The 6,670-nt window shown below is 43.1% G+C and overlaps 1 long non-coding RNA gene across 1 annotated transcript in view; it reads right to left on the bottom strand.

The window, feature by feature from the left end:
- LOC116782104 overlaps nt 1–6,670 on the bottom strand; it is a 51,597-nt gene continuing 44,927 nt past the window's right edge. Inside the window, exon 3 of the long non-coding RNA XR_004355116.1 lies at nt 1–17. This is a non-coding gene — a long non-coding RNA (uncharacterized LOC116782104). The remainder of the gene's footprint in view (nt 18–6,670) is intronic.

The following is a 6,670-nucleotide window of genomic DNA, read 5'->3' as shown; positions in this document are numbered from 1 at the left end:
GACCTTCTTTTGCCCATCTGCTCAGGGAAAAGAGAAGAAAACGTCAACAGTTTTTTCAAAGAGTGATGATGCCCTTTTCTCCTTCACAGATACAGCCACGACGATGAGGAGCACATTCAGGTTAAAAAATGGAACCAGTTTTGTCAGACACAGCTGATCAAATCCCCCACCCCTGCCAATGTGAGAGCCTGTGGGTGGTTGGGCACTGAGGAGTGGCATCCAAATGGTGCTCAGCACTCACCCAGCATCACCTCTGTCTGAGCACAGAATCACAGGATCTGCTGAGTTGGAAGGGACCCACAAGGATCATCGAGTCCAACCCTTAGCCCTGCACAGGACCATTCCCAAGAGTCACACCAGCAAGTCCCACTCCTGCCTGGGGAGCTAAAAGTGAGGGGAAGAGAGAAGGTGGAACTTAAAGGTCTTTTCCAACCTAAATGATTCTTTGATTCTGTGTTTACTCTAAAACAAAGGCAGCTTAAAATATTTTAATGTAGGGATTAAGGCCGTGTTCCTACAGCACCTCCCACATCAGAGGAAGAGAGAATATTTCCTAAGGCTAATTTCCATCCTTTTCACTTGTTTCCTGCCTCATCCCTTTCAACACTTACCGCTCTTCCCCTTTGAATCATTTATGTCCAATCTCTCCACCACTGTGCTGCTTCCCTCACTTCTCTCCAGGCTCTGTTGTTGCCTTTCATCCTCAATCCTTGGCTCTTTGCCTTCCTTTATTCCCAGTCCTCAGCTTTTCCTTCAGCTGCATTCGGCCTCCACGTGGACAACCCAGCTGACTTTGCTAAATTTTTTTGCCTCACCCACCTACATGTTAAAAGTGCAGCCCTGGGAAAATTCCTGCCCTCGTTGGGAAGATAACCCTGAACTGCCTGGACTAAGGAAGTGAGAGCACATGTTCGCTCCACTGACCTCCTCACACCACTGAGTTTCTCTTCTCCATAAACTTGTTTGTTAAACTCACTTATGTAACTGTTGTATCCCAATCCTGCAGTGAACGTCATTCCAGGAGTTTGCAGACAGCTCTACTTGGAGCAATTGGGAGAAATCACCCGTTTTGAACCACTTTGCTTTTTATTCTTGACATTAGCACCCTCAGGATGCTCATCCCCAGGTACTGATAATGCAAACGAAAGGAAACACTTTCAATGTATTACTGAAATGAAAAGAAACTTATTCCCATTGTCTCTCTCCTTCACACTAAAAACCAAGGACACCATTCCATGATTTTAGCATGAGATCTTGCAGTATTTTGTGCCTTTACTTCTTGTTCTTCTTCAGAACTCAGTTTTTGTGTCTATTTTCTATGACTACCCTAAGCTGAGCAAATATTTAAAGGGAAGGTTTTGCAATATTCCAGACTGATTTTATTTTAACTGCAACAACCAAACACATGCAGCTATGTTACCATCAGAGAAATACTGGCTTAATATTTTGTTTTACTTAGAACATTTGAGAAGAAAGATGAAAATGTAAGAAGAAACAGAAAGTCTGGGTGAGGAGAACAGCTTGAGAGCTCACAAAAACTTTGATTATACAGTAAAATAAAAAGCTAAGTTACCAAAATAAAGATTTTTATGGAAGAAAATCAATCCTACTAACATTACATCACACTTCCACGGCCATTTAATCCAAGAGTCTGCATGATTTGTGCAACTATTCAAGCAACACAAACACTTTAAGCACAGAAATACAATTATTGGGTTTTTTTTCATGGGGAAAGGGATGTGAAGGTCGGAAGTGATACAGCCAAGGAGAAATCTGAACTGATTTTGGTTTGGTATTTATGGGTTAAAAGCAATTTAACAGCAGAAAATAAAAAGCTGAGTTTGTGCATCGATTTTAGCCTTTCATTATATAAATTCCTGTCCTTTGGAAATGTCAATAGGGAAAACCAGACGGGTGGATGAGCAGACACAATTGGCTTTGTACCTCTTGATGAAATCTGGCTTGTACAACTCATTCCCTATTACAGCCAAGTCTCAGCACTATGTTAACTTGCAACAGTGACTCAGCAATCTCATGTTAAGATCTTACAGACGTAAGGAAATCCAGCATTTAGGATATTTTTTTTTTTCTCTAAAATTTCCAGGCCAGTTAAATCTTTAGCTTGATGTGAATCACCATCACTGCCTTAAAATCAGTTGTACTACAATAATTTACAGTACCTGAAGATAACAATAGCAATTTACCCACTTCTGTTGAAATCAAAGCCAAAATTCCGTATGAACTCCTTCTGGATTTCTCTTTTTCCCATCACTACGGAGAAATGGGAGGATGAGAAGTTTTCAGCCGTGACTTAAGACTTGTGATTAAGAAATTAGAAGTGTTCAAAAGGGCCAAGACATTCATATGAGTAATGAAAAATTCACCATTAGCAGATGGTACAGAAATATATAAATAATGATCACACATATATGCCTAATTTACATTATAAAATGACATGTATATAACCTGTATATAATGCATGATGACACACCTGTACTTTCTTTCTCCCCATGCCCATCTTTCCCTTTTTTCTATACATGTATAAATGTATAATATATACATGTATAAACAGTATATCCACATTTGAGTATACAGAGAAAATATATGAATGTCTATAAGTAATTACACAGATAAATTTGCTTAAAGAGTTTTAAGTCCTGCTTAAAAACTGAAAACAGCTGGATGGAGTATTTCCTAAATTTTGGGAGTGGATTTTCTTGGAGTTCTCCCCAAAATATTTCCTATTGATGGCTGTCACAACACAGATACTTTAACAGATGGATTTTCAGTCTGGAGAGAAAATGTAGTGATGTGCCAACTTGGCCTTTGTCTAAAGGAAAAAGATCTCAGTTTTTACCTTGAGCTGCTTTACTAAAAGCAGCTCAGTGGTTTCAAATATATCACAGCCTGCTAATTACACTGGGTTTTACTGGTTAGTTATGGTTAGTCACTGTCTCCCTCTCTTAGCTCTCCCTTCACAAGCTTGGAAGTGATTTAAATCACAGGGAATTCTCATTCTCAACAGCCCAGAGCACAGAGCTAAACCCTGGCACACCCTTGACCCCTGGACATGCTTTTTTCATTCCTACTGGTGGGGCCAAAAATTCTGTCTGATAACAAACAACCTTTTTCTAAGCTACCTTTATGTAGCAATAAAGGTAAACTAGATTCCCTCCCCATCCACACACACTTCTGATGATATCTACACTTCCTGGATTATATGCAGACTCCTTCCACATGGATTTATGAGGATCCCTGGACTACCACAGACCTACATGAGGAAACTAGGAGGACTAAGAGTGTTGTCAGTAGACTCAAACTCACAATCTGCTTGTGGTTTGTGGGACTCAGAAACAAAAGAGGGTTGATAAGCACTGATCTGCACTTCCCGCTTTCTGAGGGGATCTGGTTTCATTAACACCATAATAAATGAACCCCTCTAACCTTTCCCACCACACTTCAGCTGTTCCAAGGTTTTCCCTGAAAGATTTCTTCATACTTAGTCCAAATTCCCTCTCTTAGTCTCCCACTCTTCTGAACACCCCATGACAAACCAGGGGAGTCGTTCTGTGTCCCTGCTGGGTTCTGGTCACTGCCAACAGGGATGGTGAACAGAACAGTCATAGCTTGGCCATAACAAAAGTCTGGTATCCAACAAGCTTTCCAAAATCCTGTGTTTAACATGGACTGACCCTGTCCATGTGTCCATTTAGGCAAAACTGATCAGTGGTGGAACAAACCCCCCCAGAGAACAACATCAACTGCTTGATGAGTCCCACCATGACAAGGAACCCCCCAGCCTGGTGCTGCAGGACTAAAATCTGAGACAAGTTGCAGGGTGAAGGTTTTACTTCACCACATGCCACAGTCATCCCAGCAGGAGGGCCTGAAAAAAACCCAACCAATTAGCTGTTTTCCAAGTCTACCATCATTTCACATCTTTGCAACTGAAAAAAGATCTATGTGTTCCATTTCCAGATGAAACATTAGAATTCTGTCCCTGTAATCTACAACAGCACCTCATAATCCATTGCAAGCACTGGATGGATAATGAAGCTGAAGGAAAACAATAAAATCTTGTACACAAATCTACCCGTCAAACTCTGCAGAAATGTGGTGCGAGTGTAATTATTCAGAAATGTGCCTTCAGCTATTTCTTTCATTTACTTTTCAACTAGAAAGTAAAATGAATTGTGACAACACAGGGAGAAGAAAACATTGCTTATTCCATATGGGGGAAAAGTCTAAAGCAAAAAGTCTTTTTTGTGACTGCTGAACTCAGCCTGAACAGACCAGTTCATGGAAGGGCAAAAAGCTGGTGGGGTGGACTTGGCAGAAAAGGGGACTCCAACTTTATCCTAAGAATTTCTCCATCCTCCAGATGAAGAGATTCTCAGGATAAAGAATTTTATCCTAAGAAGATGAAAGAGATATTTTTTTGTCACGTTCTGGAAAACCATTCAGCACAAAAAATTGCAAGGACTGGAGCCTCTACCTGGCATTTCATGTGTTAAGTGCCACCCTCCACCCCTGCTCACGTCCAACGGGAATTACAGGATCATAGAGGAGATGGAATATACTCATAAAACTACTGCATTTTTCAGGGGCTAAACTGCAGCGTTTGGAAAAAAAGATTAAATGAAGTGTGGGACAGAATCACAGCGCCCCATAACACGCCAGAAGCGGTATTTTGCCTCAGGCAGGATCATTACCTCCCACTGCTCCAAAGATTTCTCAAGCTGTGACAATCTTCATGCTGCTCTGATCCCAAGCTATTACACCAGCCCGTCCAATGAGGCAGAACAGTCCCTAATTAAAGAGGACCAAAATGGGCAGAAATCTCACGGATGTCGACATTCATGTGGAGCATTATCTTTGTCTTTATGTGATGGGAAGAGTCATTTTGTCTGACTAGACTCCACAAAGCAACCAGCCAGCTAGAGAAAACATGGGTGCTTGGATGTGTGGAGGCCACACTTAACTCCTTAAAAGCAACAGTTTTAAAAGCCAAGAGTTCGTGTGGCTGCTCTTCCCCCTGTGTATTTAACTGAGGATGAGGAAGGAAAAGAAAGGGGCTCATCTTTTAGGGGAGCTATAGAGTCACAGAATGGCCTGTGTTGGAAAGGACCTTAAAGATCACCCAGTTCCAACCCCACTGCCATGGGCAGGGACACCTTCCACTAGACCAGGTTGCTCAGAGCCCTGTCCAACCTGGCCTTGGACACTTCCAGGGATCCAGGGGCAGCCACAGCTTCTCTGGGCAACCTGGGCCAGGGCCACCCTCACAGTCCAGAATTTCTTCCTATTATCTAATCTAACCCTACTCTCTTTCAATTTGAAGCCATTCCCCCTTGTCCTATCACTCCAGGCCCTCCTAAACAGTCTCTTTCCATCTTTCTTGTTGGCTCCTTCAGGCCCTGCAAGGCCACAATCAGGTCACCCCAAAGCTTCTCTTCTCCAGGCTGAACAATCCCAGCTCTCCCAGCCTTTCCTCCCAGCAGAGTTGCTCCATCCCTCTGATCATCTTGGTGCCTGCTCTGGACTCTCTCCAGCAGCTCCATGTCCTTGCTGTGCTGTTCCCCAGGGCTGGAGCAGCTCTGCAGGGGGGTCTCACCTGAGGGGGCAGAGGGGCAGAATCCTCTCCCTTGCCCTGCTGCCCACACTGCTTTTAACGCAGCCCAGGATCAATCCAACCCTTTCCATCTGCAAGAGGATGTAAAATAACACCATAACAGACCTTATGGCTGAAGAAAGGAGACAGTCAACCTCTCAATAAAACTCTCTAGTCTCTGAGAATGAGAAGGTCCCCCCTGAGCCTCCTTTTCTCCAGGCTGAGCCCCCCCAGCTCCCTCAGCCCCTCCTGCTGCTCCAGCCCCTTCCCTGCACCGCTCCAGCCCCTCCATGTCTCTCTTCCATGAGGGCCCAGAACTGGACATAGCACTCAAGGAGCCTCACCAGTGCCCAAAGGGACAATCACTGCCCTGGTCCTGCTGCCCCCACAATTTTTGATACAGGTCAGGATGCCATCAGCCTTTTTGGCCACAAATGTTCAGCTACTTCATTATTAAGGACAGAATTTTTCTCTAATTAGCTTAGGAATAACAATCATTTTCCTTCCTGCTCACAAAAAGTGCTGCAGGGTGAGATACTCCTTTTGTGACCAGGATGACCCTTGTGGGTTCCTTCCAACTCAGAATATTCTGTGACTCTGTGACTACATCACTACAGTTTTTCATGTTTCTTCACCCCACAATGAACTCAGACATTCAAGAGCCACCTTCCAAAGTCAAAATCTGCCTGTTCTGTTGGAGTCTCAGGAAGTTGGCACTTGATGGTGGGGAGTTCAGGGCTTATAGACGGGTTTTTGTTTTTCATGATAGGTTATTGGAAGGTGCTGGCTGCTTGGGAAGTGTAATGTCCAAATGGGAACCATCTCTGAAGCTGAAGAACAACTCCTGGAGCTCAGCAGTCTCCTGTGACTTCAAAAGCTTTGTGTGAAAGGAAATAAAGGTTATCATTAATTATCAGATTAAATGTAACAGCTATTTTTATCTGAACTACACCAACTGGCCCCATAACATCACTCAAAGCAAGGCAGAAATAATTAATGTCTTTTGATTCAACTGTAAATTACAATTTGGGATAAAGAAGATGACCTTATTAGGCAACC

Source organism: Chiroxiphia lanceolata, chromosome 2 (genome assembly GCF_009829145.1).
Source record: "Chiroxiphia lanceolata isolate bChiLan1 chromosome 2, bChiLan1.pri, whole genome shotgun sequence".
Classification (NCBI taxonomy): Eukaryota; Metazoa; Chordata; class Aves; order Passeriformes; family Pipridae; genus Chiroxiphia; species Chiroxiphia lanceolata.
This window is presented reverse-complemented; position numbering and strand designations above follow the sequence as displayed.